Source organism: Neoarius graeffei, chromosome 19, assembly GCF_027579695.1.
Source record: "Neoarius graeffei isolate fNeoGra1 chromosome 19, fNeoGra1.pri, whole genome shotgun sequence".
NCBI lineage: Eukaryota > Metazoa > Chordata > Actinopteri > Siluriformes > Ariidae > Neoarius > Neoarius graeffei.
In genome coordinates, this window is record NC_083587.1 from 9,764,757 (window position 1) to 9,783,955 (window position 19,199).

Sequence of the window (19,199 nt, forward strand, 5' to 3'; positions counted from 1 at the left end):
TTGAAGCTTACTACAGGTGCTGTAAAGCCCATTGTCTGATGCATCTGTTGATCATCCTCTCCATAGTTTCTACAGAAGATGTGGAGATGTTATACACCAGTAGTAGCCAGAGGAGTCTTGGAAGCACCCCATGGTGGTAACACCAAGCCTTATACTTCCTGAATAGTCTGCTCTTATTGAAAGTGCTCATCCATTCTTTAGCTTCTTGTTTCATCTGTGAGATACTCTCCTTGTCTGTCACTGTGCTGTTGAACCACTTGCCAAGACTCTTGGCTGGCTTCTCGGTAAGCGTTGGAATGTCTTCACCAGCTATCCTGAAGCTGAAGTGGTCCTGAACTTTGCCTTCCTTTAAAACCAGGCAGCTGGAATTCCATGTTGGAATTCCAAGATGGTGGTGCATACACACGCAGCGGCTCCTCTTTGTCCCGACAGAATGGTGTTTTCGTGTTTTTTTGTGTTTTAAAACAGTGTGTACGTGTCCATCAGTCTTAAGGCGCACATACTCCTGTGAGTTTCTGCTCGACATCCGCAGAACTATATTCACGGATATAAATCCAGCGGACGTGGAACTGCTATGCAACTACGGTTTGCTCCGGAGGCCTGCTCAACCACCGACCCCCACTCTGCATCCAGCCCACAGTGGAAGCGCCACAGGTGGAACATGCAGAAGCAGAAGAGGGGCAAGCGTGGAGGTATCCGGGCTAGGCTAGTGGCTAGCCCTCACTGGCCGGCTATCCCTACCATCACTCTGGCCAACATACGCTCGCTGGACAACAAGCTAGATTATGTCCGCCTTCTCCGCTCATCTTTTAAGTCTGTGAGTGAGTGTTGTGTCCTCGTGTTTGTGGAAACATGGCTTAACGACAGCGTCTTGGACTGTGCCATTCAACTAGCCCAGCAAACATGCTACCGGTCAGACAGAGTGCTAGTTGAGGGGGGGAAGACTCGCGGCGGAGGACTCTGTGTTTACATCAGTGATGCCTGGTGCCACAATGCTGTTGTGCTCTGCAAACACTGCTCACCACTGGTGGAGTTTAAAATTATTAAGTACTGGCCATTCTACCTGCTGAGGGAATTTACAGCCAAATTGCTGGTACCATTATACATCCCTCCTGGCTCCATTAAGAACAGGAGTGAAGCACTGAATGAAATCTATCAGTACATCAGTGAGCAGCAGACAGCCCACCCAGATGCTTTCCTCATCCTGGAAGAAGAAGAAACCTTTATTCATCACATGCACACTTCAAGCACAGTGAAATTCATCCTCTGCATTTAACCCATCTGAAGCAGTGAACACACGTACAGACTCAGAGCAGTGGGCAGCCACACCAGAGCACCCGGGGAGCAGTCAGGGGTTACGTACCTTGCTCAAGGGCACCTGAGCCCAAGGCCGCCCCATGTTAACCTAAGTGCATGTCTTTGGATTGTGGGGGAAACCGGAGCACCCGGAGGAAACCCACACAGACATGGGGAGAACATGCAAACTCCACACAGAAAGGCCCTCGCTAGCTGCTGGGTTTGAACCCAGAACCTTCTTGCTGTGAGGCGACTGTGCTAACCACTACACCACCATGCCTGGCTGGGGATTTCAACCATGCAAACCCTAAGAGCGTGTTTCCAAAACTCTATGGACATATCAACTTTCCCACATGTGGAAACAGTACTCTGGACAATGTTTACACCATGCATAAAGATGCCTACAAAGCCCTACTCCTCCCCCACCTTGGGGCCTCAGATCACTCCACTGTTATGCTAATGCCAGCATACAGGCCATTGGTTAAAGTCACCAAACCAGCTACAAAGCAGATACGTGTGTGGCCAGAGGGGTCTTCAGAGGCACTCCAGGACTGTTTTTCCACCACTGACTGGAGCATGTTCAGACAGGCAGCCACCTACAGCAACATCACAGATCTCCAGGAATACACGGAGTCCTTCACTGCCTACATGAGGAAGTGCATGGACGACGTTACGGTCACCAGGACCATCTCCATTCGGGCTAATCAGAAGCCATGGCTGACAGGGGAAGTCCACAGGCTCCTGTGGGCTCAGAATGCCACCTTCAGAGCTGGGGATGAGGTGGGCCTGAGGACAGCTAGGGCCAACCTGTCACGAGGCATCAGGGTGGCCAAGAGACAGTATTCCAGGTACATTGCAAACTATTTCAATGACAGCAGAGACACCAGGAACCTGTGGTGGGGGATTCAGACCATCACAGACTACAAGCCCTCACCGCAGACCTGTGACTACTCCATGTCTCTGCTGAATCAGTTGAACGACTTCTTCGCTTGCTTTGAGGCAGACAACAGCACCATGGCAAAGAAGACCCCACCACCTCCCGGCGACCAGGTATTGACGCTGTCCCCAGACAGTGTGAGGAGAGCTCTCAGGACAACAAATGTACGAAAAGCCCCGGGTCCTGATAGCATTCCTGGTCGTGTCCTGAGAGACTGTGCCGAGGAGCTCACAGATGTCTTTACAGACATCTTCAACATCTCATTGAGCCAGGCTGTTGTCCCCACATGCCTCAAAATCACCACCATCATCCCGGTCCCGAAGAAGCTGTCTCCCTCCTGCTTCAATGACTACCGCCCTGTCGCACTCACTCCCATCCTCATGAAGTGCTTCGAGCGGCTAGTCATGCGGCATATCAAGTCTGCCCTCCCCCCCGTCCTGGACCCTTTCCAGTTTGCATATCAGTCCAACCGTTCAACCGATGAGCGCCATCTCCACTGCCCTCCACTCAGCCCTCACCCACCTGGAGACAAAAGACTCATACGTCAGAATGCTGTTCATAGACTTTAGCTCAGCATTCAACACAATCATTCCTCAGCAGCTCATTCATAAACTGGACCAGCTGGGACTCAGCACCTCCCTGTGCAACTGTCTGCTGGACTTCCTGACGGGGAGACCACAGGCTGTACAGGTTGGCAGCAACTCCTCCAGCACCATCACATTGAACATGGGGGCCCCCCAAGGACGTGTGCTAAGCCCCCTCCTCTTCACTCTGCTGACCCACGACTGCACACCAACATCCAACTCAAATCTCTTCAAGTTTGTGGATGACACGACTGTGGTGGGTCTCATCAACAATGGCGATGAGACAATCTACAGGAGAGAGGTGAGTCACTTGGCTATGTGGTGCAAGGACAACAATCTCCATCTGAATGTGGAGAAGACGAAGGAGATTGTTATGTACTTCAGGAGATAGCACACCCACCATGCTCCACTATCTATCGACGGTGCTGCAGTGGAGAGGGTGAGCAGCACCAAGTTTCTGGGTGTACACATCTCTGAAGACCTGTCCTGGAGCAACAACACCGCATCACTGGCCAAAAAAGCCCAACAGCGTCTGTACTTCCTCCGCAAACTGAGGAGCACAAGAGTCCCGGCCCCCATCATGCACACATTCTACAGAGGCACCATCGAGAACATCCTGACCAGCTGCATCACCGTGTGGTACGGCACCTGCACTGTGTCCTGCTGCAAGACTCTGCAGCACATCGTGAGAGCAGCTGAGAGGATCATTGGTGTCTCTCACCCTTCTCTTATGGATATCCATAACTCCCGCCTCACCCACAAAGCCATCAGAATTGCAGGTGACCCCACCCACCCATCTCATAGCCTCTTCAGTCTGCTGCTGTTGGGGAGGAGACTGCGGAGTCTCCGGGCCAAAACCAGCAGGCTCAAGAACAGTTTCTTTCACCAGGTGGTCAGGAGGCTCAACTCCTCCCTGTTCTGCCCTTCCTCCCCCCTCTGCCCCCTGCCACAGATTCTACACACACACACACACACACACACTCACACACACACACATACTCTCAATGTTCATTAACACACTGAACTTAGGACTGCACATTTCACTTTACCTCGCTTATTTGCACTATTCCGCACTACCTCACCTTAACAGCTATTAGTTTATTGTTTATACTGCTTATTTCATGTTTACCTGCTATACCTCAAGTGCCCTTGCCTGTTTATTTGCACCAATTTACGTGTATGTGTGTATATGTATGTATATATAATATGAGTGTTTAGTCTATGTCAAGTTCTTATCTAGAGTGTTTATACTGTTTATATTGTCTGTTTGAGTGTTTAGTCTACGTCTAGTTCTTATCTAGTGTTTATACTGTTTATGGGTGTTTAGTCTATGTCTAGTTCTTATCTAGAGTGTTTATACTGTTTATATTGTTTGTTTTTTCAGTTATTCTATTCTCTTTTTATTTATTGCATTGCCTGTTTGCACCGTGGGTCAGAGAGGACTGAAATTTCATCTGTGCTGTATGTCGAGCATGTATAGCATATTTGGCAATAAAGTTGTCTTGACTTGACTTGACTTGCTGGACTTTTGATGGCTTAAACTTTATCTTCGACTCTGTCATCAATCTGCCAATGTCCTCCAGCATCCATCTTCCTTCAGGAACAGACTTTGTTGTAATAGTCACGTCATCCATGAAGGCTCTGAAGTCATCCATGAAGAAAATAATTCAAATTCAAGTCACTGGATTACAAAGTAATTCAAATTAGTGTTAAATTACCAGTAGTAATCTGAATTACTAATTCAGATTAGTGTGGTAGAATCAGGAAGTAATTCAAATTTTTGTCATGATTCTCAAAGTAATTCAAATTAATATCAAATAATGACATTTAATTCAATTTATGTTCAAGCAGCAATCAACCTCAGCACCACTGAGGTGCACAAACCAGTGCATTCTTAGTGCTGGTCCCAAGCCCAGATAAATGGGGAGGGTTGTATCAGGAAGGATATCTGGCATAAAACTCATGTCAAATCAACTATGCGGAAGATGAGGAGGACTTTCATCCTGGATCCATTGAGGCCTGGCTTAACAAGACTGCCACTGAAACTGTTTCCCAGCAGGGTACCCGTGGAAACGATGCTACTGGTGGGAAAAGGAGGAGAAAGAGTGGTGGAAGGCAAATTTGAAATGTGAAAATAGAAAAGTTGGGAGAGTGGAATTGAAAGTTGCACATTTAAATGTTGGCACAATGACTGGTATTGGAAGAGAACTGGCTGATTTGATGGAGAAGAGAAAGCTTGACATCCTGTGTATACAAAATAAGATTCTTTATTGTCATTGTAACGAAAACACAATGAAATTCAAGTGCACTCAAGTACTGGACTCAAATAAAAAAAAGGAAAAGTCAAATAAGGGGCGGCACGGTGGTGTAGTGGTTAGCGCTGTCGCCTCACAGCAAGAAGGTCCTGGGTTCGAGCCCCAGGGCCGGCGAGGGCCTTTCTGTGTGGAGTTTGCATGTTCTCCCCGTGTCCGCGTGGGTTTCCTCCGGGTGCTCCGGTTTCCCCCACAGTCCAAAGACGTGCAGGTTAGGTTAACTGGTGACTCTGAATTGACCGTAGGTGTGAATGTGAGTGTGAATGGTTGTCTGTGTCTATGTGTCAGCCCTGTGATGACCTGGCGACTTGTCCAGGGTGTACCCCGCTTTTCGCCCATAGTCAGCTGGGATAGGCTCCAGCTTGCCTGCGACCCTGTAGACCACATTAGAGATAATGTGATGTGATGTGTGAAAAGTCAAATAAATGCTTTCATTGCCTTTGCTTAATTTGAAGACACAGATTTGCTTGATTGTTTTCTGATTTGTTCTTTAAACATGAGGAGTCTTGCACAGCCTCTTCGGGGACTCAATTTGGAAAAATTGGCTAAACCAATGAAGTTCCCTGGACATTGACAAACTCCCACTTGCATAACATTTCTCAACCACCTTGACATGGAGACACACCCTTCATGGCCAAGATGAGCCTAAATGACACACATGCGATGAGGGTGGGGTTCAAACCCACACATGCAGAACACAATGGATTAGCAGTCCATCACCTTAACCGCTCAGCCACCTCGTCCACGAGGGATGAGTTTGTCATGCATAAACTGGACGAGTGCATTGTATGCATGGATTGAATTGTATGCATATCGTGTGCTGTCATATAAATTTAAGGGTGTAGATACGGCAAGATGTCCCAAAGTTCACAGGGAACAGAAAATTTCCATATTCGAGCAAACCTCAATTATGGAAAATAAAGATTATTTTAATGATGTAATGTTGTATAAACACTTTGGGAAGTGGGAGTGGACAAATATGTTTGCTTATAGCTTATTATCAAAAGATTCCCACAAAGGAGCACCTGTTCCTGCTCAGCAACTTCAATTCCCGAATGGGTGCAGACCACAGCTCCTGGTCTCGCTGCATTGGTCGCTTTGGCATCAGCAAGCTCAACCAGAATGGCCAGTGACTGCTTGAGCTCTGCTCCTACCATGACCTCTGCCTCACCAACACCTTCTTCTCCACCAAGCCTCACCACAGGGTGTCCTGGAGGCACTCCAGGTCCCATCACTGGCACCAGTTGGACTTTGTCATCACCAGAAGTTCCCTACTGAACCAGGTGCTCATCACACGCAGCTACCACAGTGCTGACTGTGACACTGACCACTCCCTGGTTGTCAGCAAGATACATCTTCACCCCAGATGAATCCACCGCTCCAAGCAGAAGGGTCATCCCCATTTCAATACAGCCAGGGCATCAATGCCTGAACTGCATGAGCGCTTCACCAGAGTCACCGATGGTGGCTTCCTGGATTGCCCCACCAACAGTGCCACATTGCGGTGGAACTACATCCGCAATGCTGTGTCTGCCACGGACACCTTTAGGAAGAGAGAGAGGAAGAATGAGGACTAGTTCGAGGCAGGGATTGTCAAGATGGAGCCTGCCATTGCCGCCAAGTTAGCCGCTCTCCTCGCTTACAATAGGGAGCCCTCAGCGAAGACGCTTGCTGCTTTACACACAGCCCAAAGCAACGCCCAGCAGATCGCCAGGAGATGCGCCAACCAGTACTGGCTGAAGTTGTGCCAGGACATCCAGGTATCGGCAGACCTTGGCAACGTCCGAGCCATGTACGATGGCATGAAGAAAGCTTTCGGCCCAAGCATCATCAAGACTGCTCCCCTCAAATCTGCCTCTGGGCAAGTCATTACTGACCACAGCAAACAGATGGAGAGGTGGGTGGAGCATTACCAGGAGCTCTACTTCAGGGAGAACACCGTCACACGCACGGCCATCGAAGAGACCACCCCACTGTCCATCATGGAGAAGCTGGACACCCCACCCACCATAGAGGAGCTCAGCAAGGCCATCAACTCACTAGCCTGTGGTAAAGCTCCAGGTGGTGATAGCATCCTGCCTGAAGTCATCAATGCCGGCAAGGAAAGCTCCCTCTTGGGCCACCTACACAAGCTTTTGCTACAGTGCTGGGAGGAAGGGACAGTACCCCAGGACATGCGTGATGCCAAGATCATCACGCTGTACAAGAACAAAGGGGACCGCAGCGATTGCAACAACTATCGCGGTATCTCGCTCCTCAACATCGTCGGCAAAGCCTTCGCCCGCGTTGTCTTCAACAGACTGCAGCTCCTTGCTGAGCGGGTGTACCTAGAGGCACAGTGCAGCTTTAGAGCGGCCAGATCAACCATCGACATGGTTTTCTCCCTGAGACAGCTACAAGAGAAGTGCCGTGAGCAGAGACAACCCTTGCTCATCACCTTCATCGACCTGACCAAGGCGTTCAACTTGGTCAGCAGAGAAGGACTCTTCACCCTCCTACACCAGATTGGATGTCCCCCCAAGCTCCTGAGGATGATCACGTCCTTCCATGACAACATGAGAGGCACTGTTCAGTACAACAGCTCATCCTCAGACCCCTTCCCAATCAAGAGCGGTGTCAAGCAGGAATGCATCCTCGCTCTGACTCTCTTCGGCATGTTCTTCTCCCTGCTGTTGTGCCACACCTTCTGACAGTCCGACAACGGCATCTTCCTCCACACCAGGTGTGATGGGAGCCTCTTCAACCTGGCACGCCTCCAAGCAAAGACGAAGGTGCAGAAGGTCCTCATCAGAGAGATGCTCTTCGCAGACGATGTCGCCCTCACCACCCACACCGAGGAAGCACTACAGCGACTCATCACCCGCTTCGCAGACGCCTGCAACGAGTTCAGGCTCACTATAAGCCTGAAGAAGACCAACATCATGGGCCAGGACGTCAGCAGAGCTCCCCACATCACCATCGGCAACCACACCCTCGAAATGGTGGATAGGTTCACCTATCTGGGCTCCACCATCCCCAGCAACCTCTCTCTCAACACTGAGCTGAGCATGCGGATCGACAAAGCAGTAACAGCAATGGCCCGTCTTGCGAAGAGAGTCTGGGATAACACCATGCTCATGACCAACACCAAAATGAGAGTATATCAGGCCTGCATGCTGAGCACTCTCCTCTATGGAAGAGAAGCATGGACCCTCTAATCCCATCAAGAATGCAGACTGAACGCCTTCCACATGCGCTGTCTCAGAAGACTTCTGGGCATCACCTGGCAGGACAGTGTCACCAACACCAATGTCCTGGCCAAGGCAGGGATGCCCAGCATGTTTACCATGCTGACCCAGAGACACCTGCGCTGGCTAGGCCACATCAGCCATATGGACGACGGCCGCACCCAAAAGGACATGCTGTATGATGAGCTGGCCACAGGCTCCAGACCCACAGGATGACCCGCAATACACTACAAGGATGTGTGCAAGCATGACCTGAGGGCAGGTGGCTTCAACCCCATAGACGTGGAGATGGCAGCCTCCACCAAGGCCGTCGTTGGGGAAGCCGAGGAAAGGAGAGAGACCCAGTGGGGGGAGAGGAGGATCCAACGACAGCGGAGACTGCAGATGGCATCAATAGACACCTGACCAAGCAACTTCACCTGCAGCAACTGTAGCAGACCGTGCGGCTCACGCATCAGCCTATACGGTCATACTAGGCGCTGCAACTCGACAACTGATGGATGCCCCCTGGTGCAGATCATCACAATCTTTTGAGATTAAAGGAACCAACAATTGCAAATGTATGTGGCCAGGTCAGGAAGGATAAGGCTGGACACATCAAAAACTAGAAAAGCACTTGGAGAGTGCAGACCTCCGCCAAGAATCCTTTAAAAAAATCCGGGATCCAGAAGGTGATTCAGATCACTGCCAAAATTTAATGGATTGCTACTTGTGCCCAGTCACACCTCTGGAAAAAATTTCAGAGTAATCCGTTCATAACTTTTTCTGTAATGTTGCTAACAGACAAACCAACAAACCAACGCTACCGAAAACATAACCTCCTTGGCAGAGGTAATTATTTTTGTGGGTATTTTATTTCCCTATTTTTGCTGAATGTTTTGAGCATTTGTTTGACATTTGAGCATTTACAAGACAAGAGGTTCCTTTTGGAATATGCAGACTGGTGTGTGAGAAAATACAACTTTAAATACAATTGTAAATAATTCACTCTGTATACTGTAAGCATGAGAAACTTTCCTTTAAAAATAAATAAATATAAACAACAAACAAACAAAAACAACCCACATGTCCCTTTACTGGCTCGGAAGAAGTCCAAAGTAATTATATTGCTCATAAAATGAAGGTTAAAATAAATTAATTAATAAATAAAAAATGTTTTAAAAAAGTGTTCATAATGTGCACCAGATACTTTCTTGTGCACACGACAAACTTTCCATTTTTTTTACGTCCCTTTATGGGCTCTGTACATATTTAGTCATAAATGTCAAGAAAAAGAAACAACAATGATATTTGGATGTTGTACAGCTGGCAACATGTCAGCTTCACAACTGAAAGTTTTCCAGTTTTACATTCTGGTGTGTTTTCAGTATTGCAGATGTGACATCTCATCTCATCTCATTATCTCTAGCTGCTTTATCCTGTTCTACAGGGTCACAGGCAAGCTGGAGCCTATCCCAGCTGACTACGGGCGAAAGGTGGGGTACACCCTGGACAAGTCGCCAGGTCATCGCAGGGCTTAGATGTGACATTTGCACTCATATTGGTAAACAAAATGCTTCAGAGCTTAGACAAGTTCAGCATTAGTGAATTAATCTCCATAACTTTTAATGAAGCCTCTGCAGTTGAATCCAGATAAATCCTCAAAATTCATATCATTGTGGACATCCTAAAAATACATCACTTTTTTTTTTGGCATTATAGATGTAACATCAAACAGATATAATTCTATGGGAGATTACAGGTTTTTTACAAACTGTAAATTTCAAAGACAAGTGCAGAAAGAATTACATGTACCATTTAAGAGACTTGACTGAACACCCAAAGTATCAATTTGAAAATATTTGTTGTCTTTGGAATAAATTACTCTGGGAAAACTGGTATTAAGAATGTGACATTTTCACATTATGGATGTTATATTATACCTTGCTAGTAAACAGGATATTTGTAATCATGTCAGGCAATGGATGTTAACAATAGAGAATGGGCAACTACTTCATGGCACCTTGCATTCTGGATAGTGGGCACCATAGTTTAGGATACACCTTTTGAAATATTTCAGCTACAGCTTCAATCATTCCCTTACCAGCTTCTCTTTTTTCTCTTTCTTCTGAAGTAACCATTTCTCTCAAATCATTAGGCCACGGGGGAAGCTGTGGCTGAATCGTTACAGAAGCACCTTCAGGGCCGAAAGGTTGCCGGTTCAATTTCCTGCACCAACAGGAATGGCTGAAGTGCTCTTGAGTAAGGCACCTAACCCCAGGCTGCTCTGGGTATGTTGTATGTCACTCTGGATAAGAGTGTCTGCTAAATGCCTCTAATGTAGTGCAATGTAATGTAAGGTAATGAGACAAAAAAGTGCAATGTGTTGTTCATTAATAAATAAACAAAATTGGAATTATTTACATTGTAAGAGAAATACTACAGACAAGTCCAAAAACTGCTTAAAATATTTAAATTTGTCATTTATTTATAATAATAATAATAATAATAATAATAATGTTCCCGTGTACTTTTTTCCATTACTTCCATTTTCTGTGTTTAAATCTGAAATCAAATTTGGGGAAATGTCTCTGTTTGGTTTTCTTGTTCATAAGAAAGGCTTTAATTGTCTTGCGGAAAATATTACGATTGTTGAAAGTAACAAATATATCACCTGAACTGCAACACCTCTTAATATAATAATAATAATAATAATAATAATAATAATAATAATATAGGCTAAATAAATAAAGGATTTAAATAAACTATGGAGCATATAAAATTCAGTACTTTAAACGCTTGAGGGTTTTTTTTAACTTCATGTAAAACAATCTGTGCAGTGCAGAAATGCAATTATTTTCTGAACTCAGAGAAATATGTTGAATTTTTTGTGAGTTATTTCACTGTCCAGTCAAATGCACATTCATCCATTTTATTTTTCAAATCCAGTTCCACTGTTTTGCTTCCAAGCTGGAAAGCTGAAAAATCACACTCCATTAGGGATCCGTTTTCCACACCAGTTGTGATAACAGACATAACAGTTCATAATATAGCAAGCGTTCACAAGTCTATCTTTTAAATAAAAATGGGGAAATGGATTCATATTCAGAATTGATCAAAAACCATGGGAGTATGACAACAGAAATGGAAACTTTATGTCAAGTTTGGCTTTTCGAGTTTGTTCCTCGGTGACACTTGATGCTTTACTGCCACCTGGTGGTCGGTCGTTGTTACTCACATCACACACAAGGGAGATCAAACGAGAAAGCTGCACTTTTGTGAATAGTTTAAGTGATCTTGAAGAATGTCTCTTTGGAGAATTTGGACAGATCTTCATTACTATAAATGCTTTATGTTGATGAACAGTTCGAGACATGCTACATATTTATCGCGGACTTGACAAAAATCACGGAATTACCAGATGGCTGATATTTTCATTATTTCAAGTCAAGTTTATTGATCATTTACAGAGTTTGTTGGGACATATTCAAATTTGGGGTGTATGGTGAGGTAAATTGCTGCTGTATGATAGACATAATAGAATGCAAACAACACAGAGAAGAGCTTAAAGGGGAACTGAAGCAAAAAAAAAAAGAAAATCTTTACTAGTGTAGCTGTCATAAATTCAGAATATTAATCTTATATCTATTTTAGGATTTATTGTTTTATCAAGACAGAACTATGGAAGATTATTTGGCTATTTCCAAGATAGTCTTGCTTGAGTTACCCTACTCAGATACTACAATTAATTATGAGTAGATCTGATGGTAAAACAAGTGAAAGAAATGTATTTTGAAGTCGTATCCCATTTTATCAACTAGACCTTGTTTCAAGGAGATTGTTTGTTTGTTTGTTTGTTTGTTTGTTTGTTTGTTTGTTTGTTTCTTTAACTAAGATAAACTTTGTTATGAATAAATAAGCTTTTAAAAGACACCAAATTGAAAATAAATCTGTCACCATGAACCCTGTTTTTGGATGTCTACTTTCCAACAGATGTAGTTAATGGAATTATTGCAGTAGACATAAATCATGGCCACATCAAAAATGGATTTTCTTGCTCATTATGATAGCAGACAGCTTGTAGCGACTCTCCTCGGAATCACAACACCTGCTACCCAATTTGTTTCACATACAAAGACAATTTATTTTTAGCCCTGGTTGAAGACAGCAGAATCAGTAAAACCATACAGATTTTCTGAAGAAGGCAAAGGTAACATGAACCTGCTTTCCCCCGAAGATCCAGTGCAACCATCTGAAAGGTTCAGTCTGATCCTGCAGACATGAAAAGACATACATTTGCAGGATATAATGGAACTCCAGCAACATGTGCCAGCTTGTAGGTGGGTCATTGGTCTGGGGGTTTGATTTTTTTGCTTTGGGTGTGAGAGGTCCTGGGTTCAAATCCCAGACGAGCCCATGATTTAACTATAAAATGTCTAGTTCCTGTTGGAAAGAAAAATAAAGGAAGCCTGGATCACATGGGTTTTGCTTGGTTGCATTGTTCGTAAAGTGTATGCAATGCCCCTAAATCACACTTCTTTCCTTGTACAAAGCAACAATCATTTTGTTGATTGACCATGTATTTTCAAACCATAGCTGATCCAAAAGGACATAAATTAATGGAAAATCAATAAGATCAGCCGATTTTCATGGAATCTGCCGAGACTGAACCGGAAGATCCCAAATGGGTGTGTGATATCACATGTGTAAAAATTCAGGTATCATTTTCATTCCCTTGCGAAGCAGTGGTTAGACCAGTCTCAATATGGAATCACGTTTTGGAAAGAATTCTGATATGACTGGGATTCTTATATGTCGGATGAAGGGGCAGAAGATTATCAAGGATATTCCGGAGTAAATGGTTACCTTTTCGAGCCCCCAACATGAGAAACTGCCAGTTCACTCAGTTCATGACAGTCTTCCTCTGTAGCATGCGTAAGATGGCAAGATAGATAGAGAGATGTGCAGAATGCAGTGGTTACCTTTCATGATGTTTTCCTCAACAAAACTAAAAACAAATCGAGTCTTGCAATATTGCAATCTGAGAGCATTTAACACGTTTCAGTTAATAATTAATGATGATGATCGCACGCGTGCATTTTTCTTCCAGTTAAAGTGCATCAGATATGATAAGATCAGATGTCATGAGTGTGTAAATGTTGCTCATAATCCTGTGTCTGGTGCACTGTGTGTGAGAGAGAGATAATAGGGGAATCGATGAACTGTCCAAATGTCAGATTAAATGTAATTTATTTAATCAATGGGGTTCTTTTTGCTCCAATAAATCCCATGTGGTCATGCTGGTGGTGGTGAACACTTGATGAATCAGATTTATTATTAGTACACAACACGAAATCTGCCCACTTCTTTGCACAAACCTCACCCACTATCGCTTTAGATTAGTGTCATTTCTTGGAAATTCGTGAACTGAATGTCCTGTTGTATATGAATTTGAACATCCAAATACAACGCAGTGCTTTCTCATCATTATTTTTGTAAGATTCCAACAACAATATCCAATTTCAGCAAGTAAACAAGCACGGAGTCAGAGGAACCGGAATAACCCAGATAACCGGGGTTCCGTGTGTGACGTCATGCGAGATAAGCCCTGGGACAAGGCTGCCTTTTTCTGGGATCTGGAAGCTGCGATTTATTGATAGTTTTGTGCTTGATAATAAAATAGCAAATAATTAATATTATGTTTCCCCTGCTTTATTAATTCATTTTGGTCGTTACTAATGATATACAGTATATTCATTTTAAAGCATTACAATAAGCCATTACATACACTTTAAGAGATTCACGTCCCAAGAGACCCATTGATCTTCTGTAAGGTTGGCTGGTTTTGCTTGGATACCTTTCAAATAATCTCCTGTTCATGGAATCAGAGCTTTCAGGATTAGTCTGGTTATACGGATTGTCATACCAATTTCCGCAATGAGAACCTGCACACTCTGTATGTCACTACCCATTTGTAATTAAACCAGTGCTCACAGACATCACTTGGCTCTCTGAATACAAAAGCACAAATCATTTTGACAGGAACATATATGTACCACTACACTGAAATGTCTACTGCGCTGGACAAAGGTTTGAGCTGAATTCTAAAGGATTTGAAACCTTTCTACGACACCCAGAGTCATATCAATGTTCGGGCGGTTATGCAACTGGAAATGAACAAAAACAAAAGTACCTTGACTATGTGACCTATTTACTCATGATAAGTAATAAAATATCAGAGCAACTTTAATTTCTATTTTTGCACAAAATATATAAATTCAAGGACTTTCAATCAATGACCCATGTCTATTTATATATATTTTCAAAAACTTTCAAGGCCTCATTTTTTTTTCTCAAATTCACAAACTTTCAACGATTTCAAACCGTGGGAACCATGCATAAAAACATCAAACCTTAAGGTGGATGAGTTACAACAGAGGCATATGTGATGAGTTGTATATTTGTGGCTTGTTTTATTCTCCTCTGTTATAATTTAATGCACGAGATTTTGATGTGAGGACTTGGCAAGTTTATTGCCAAACATTAGGATTCTGAGAATGTCAGTTGTGTGTGTAGCCAAGCTAACCTTGGATTTGCTGAGAGCTTTTTGTAAAATTCAAATACTATATTTTACTGAATTCATGTTTCTGGTTGGCACAGTAACCATGTCTGTATTTGGAGGGCTCTCTGAGGAGAAAGAGGCCACTGCTGAGCTGCAGCAAATTTGTGATGAATTTATTTTGAGTTTTTTCCCATTGCTGAGTCTACAAAAACAGCTCTGATTTTCATAACTGGTCACCACCTGTTTTATCAACAGGCTTTAGTCAGGATAATTATACTATTCGATCAGGTAAAACTGATTGGTTTAGCATGAAATTCCTGATAATCGTATTGGCTTATTTTTTTACGGAAGCGTATTGCTTTCACTTGGAAAAAAAAAGAATCCAGTTTTTCTGAGTAATTTATTTTTTTGGTTTGTTTTTCAGGGTAATTATTTCAGTTTTTCTGAGTATTTTTTTCCTGTTTTTCTGAGTAATTATTTTTCTGTTTTTCCTGCTAATTTTTTCCCCGTTTTTCGTAGTAACTTTTTTCTGTTTTTCGTGCAATTTTTTTCCCCCTGTTTTTCGAGCTATTTTTTCTGAATTATCGAGATACTTTGAAATCCCACGAGAACATGCAACCTGCAAGTGACTCCCGTCCATCTATGATGACTCCTGCTCCGCACGTGCATGCCCCACTGTCAACTTTATACCATACGGGCTCAGTAAAGGTAAGGCATGTAATTACAGTTACAGACAAGGTATGATACTCTTGTTATGTTTTAGACTTTATCCTTCTATTGTAAGCCTATTGCTCAATGTAGCAGTTAGGGATAGACGAACATGTCTATCGGCAGTGTTCGAACTATGCCGATATTTTCGGGGGGTCCCTTTTTTTCCCTTGGGGGGGTGCTTGCGCTTGCGCTTGTCTCAGAGCGCGGATCTCCAAACACATGAGAAGCCTATCTTATGCACATATCACGCGGACTCCACACCACACACGCATCGCATCTGAAGTCATAACTCATCAGGGGAAATCATGTCCGCATTGGCATGTTCAAAAAACAACCTCGCGTCAACAATGATACCACACGCAAGAAAAAAAAACAGTCAGGCTACTCAACACATCTGATCCACAGCAGCACCAAAGCATCACTGGAAATCATGTCAACAACCAATCTTCCATTTCAACACGCGTCATCAAACAAATGGCACCACAAACATGAACGAATCGGTCAGGCTAGAGACCCCCCAACATTTCCCAAATCATGTTTTCAAGGGATCTCATGTCTGTTTCAGGGGATCTCGGATCCCCCGAGTACCCCAGTAGTTCGAATGGTGTCTATCGGCATGATTTAAGATGTCAGGTAAGCTAACAGTTTTGTTTCCATCGTGCTGGACATTGTTGCTCATCAAAAATGAATCGCCTTTCTTTCATTATATTGGCTTGGCACAAATAGGACGAGCCATTCATTATAACGTTAGGTTAAATGCTATTAGTATACACTAACACTGTAGAGACATAACATGAGAATACTAACATAGAAGTTGTTTAACATGGGGCACGTAAACAGAACGTTGCCAGTAGACTAGCCACTATATTGACCATTGACGGACCATGACGAGTGTTTTGAGTTGCTGAGGTTGCTGTGGCTTGCTCATGGGCTCCCTCTCCTTTGCTATTTCCTATTTATTTAATACATGCATGCATACCTGAAACACACTGAGGAAGGATCCTGCATGAAACGTCCATGCACATAATTATTTGAATAGGCCCATATGTTGAATAAAACAATTTAAAATTTAAAACGTTTTTGCACCTGCTTACTAGTAAAGTACAAGTTACTCATGCCCTATGTTGCAAAGCCCCAATCTGGATTTTATTGACTATTTGAATAGTAATCATCATAATAAAAATAATACTACTAATAAAAGCCCACTCTGAGCTGCTGAGTTTAGTCTTCTGTACTATCAGAGTAATGTTATTGTTTATAAATAACCAGTGAAGGCTTTCATCACCAAAGGACACTACACAAATCAATTTTGGTGGTATTTTAAGTGAGTGTATTCAAATGTTTAATGACAGGTCCACTTTCAATTGATTATACAGAGTGTTTATAGGTCAACAGTCAAGACCTGAAACATCCATTTTAAACAAAATTATTTTGTTCTTCCATATATATCATGATAATATCATGATACAATTGGCCTTGACAGTTTTAAACATATTATTTGTTGGTGCAACAAATTTTTATATAGGTTCTGCCTTTTTCCTAAATTTTTACAGTGCCAGCAATGGCTACATCCTCAACCCCCGGCCTCCAACAAGATAATGGTCTGTGGATATTTCTTCGCAGCAGAGGTGTTCCTGAGGAGAGTATTCAGAAAATGCAGCAGGATCATGTAAGTCACAACTTCTAAAGCTGTTTTTGTACTGTCTCATACTGTCCATTATGTTATCATCTACATTAGGCATTTATAATTGGTTGTCCTGGAATTTGGCACAGAAGTAACTAGTCTTGGAGATAATATATTTCAAGCTTTGTCATGTCTAATTTATACTTTTTGTTTTTATTGTAGATTGATAGCTCGGTAATTGGAGAAATAGATGATGCCACTATGGCTTCTTACATTCCAGCCTATGGTGACAGGATTGCCACAAGGCGTTTCTGTATGGAAAAACAGAGAAGAGGTGGAGATGATACAAAAAGACTGTCCTTATTTAAAAAACTTAAAAAGAAAATGGGCACAATGAGCAACAAAGACAGTGATCAAGGTTTTGAGGGGGAGAATACAGTGCAACCAACAAATGTGCATCTAAAACATAATAAGAGAGCCTGGAAGACAACCAGAAAAATAGAATTAGGGTGGATACATGACAACAGACAGGTCAGAAAACGCAGTGGTGGAGGAACCAGAGTTCTTGATATGAACAAGAATGCCACTAAAACTGAGATTCTGTCACAAGCTAAAAAACTGTTCTTCCCTAATGAAAAGTCAACGATGGGAAAGTGGGAAGAGTTCAGTCATGATATAGTTAACTTTCAAGAAGCACAAGTTGATGAGGATGTTAGTGTGGGAGACTACTATGAGACACACAAATTGGGGTTGTTAAGATTTTATTTGTTCACAAAGACCCTGACCAGTGGTGATGACCAAGAGGAAGGAGCTGATGTACAGACAGATGAGCAACATGAAAACACAACAGAATCTGGACAAGATAAACACACAATGGAAGAGGTCGAGCAGCTGACACCAAAAAGACATAACAGTGAAAATCAAATGCACACAGTCGAAGATGATGAGCAAAGCACTGCCACAATATCAGCTGTTGTCTCTACTGCAGCTCTTCAGGTTATTGATCTTACATCTTTGTGTAATACATCAGCGGTCATTTTTGGTCCTTTGACAGGTGGGCCGTTTTTAGGTGATCTTGATGATACACTCATACAAGAGCCAATCCTTACAATAGAAGAGGCACAAATAAACACCCCCACCTACACCTCAACTCCTATTGATGCTGAGACAGCTTCTGCTAGACCACCAACTCCAGCAAGTGAACTTTTGCATGTGACTGTGAAACTTCACAGAGTGACTCTCTTAGATGAACTGATTGCTCAATTCAAAGATGAAGCAATGATGACCTACTCCGTGAAATACAGCTTCATTGATGAAATGGGGGCAGATGCTGATGGTGTGTCAAGGGATGTATATGCTGCCTTCTGGACAGAATTCCTAGACTGTGCAGCAGAAGGCGCAGATGTGAGGGTGCCATCACTATCCCCAAAATGGCAAGAGGAGGAATGGAAGTCTGTTGGCAGGATACTGGCCAAGGGACTGAAGGACCAGGGGTATTTTCCATTTCGGCTGGCACAAGGCAGCAGCAGCAGTCATATTTGGTGAACACTCTGTTTCACCTGATTTACTGTTTGACTCCCTGATGTTGTATCTTAATCAGTCTGAGTGTGATCTCTTGTCCACTGCTTTGCAAGGGGCTGTTGTCGGCGATGACGAGGAAGAGCTTCTTGTTCTTATGGATCGCATGGGAGTAAGAACAGTACCGACACCAGATAACTTGAGAGCTGTGCTTGTCCAGGTCGCCCACAAGCAAATGATCCAGCACCCAAAATATGCATTGGATAATATTGCAGAGGTTGCAGGACCAATACTCAGGAAGTTTTTCCCAAGTCTACAGGATATGAAGAAGCTGTATGAGGACATTAAACCAACAACACGAAAGGTGATTAAGATGATAACAGCTTCTCCAGCTAATTCAGCAGAGAACCAAAGTTTGCGATTTTTACATCAGTACATAAGGGGATTGG

General features: G+C 43.4%; 1 non-coding gene across 1 annotated transcript; it reads right to left on the reverse strand.

Annotated features, from left to right (window-relative positions):
* Positions 1–5,790: 5,790 nt before the first annotated feature.
* Positions 5,791–5,872, reverse strand: trnas-gcu (transfer RNA serine (anticodon GCU)). The gene has a single exon. It is a non-coding gene; the product is annotated as a tRNA-Ser (tRNA).
* Positions 5,873–19,199: the final 13,327 nt, after the last annotated feature.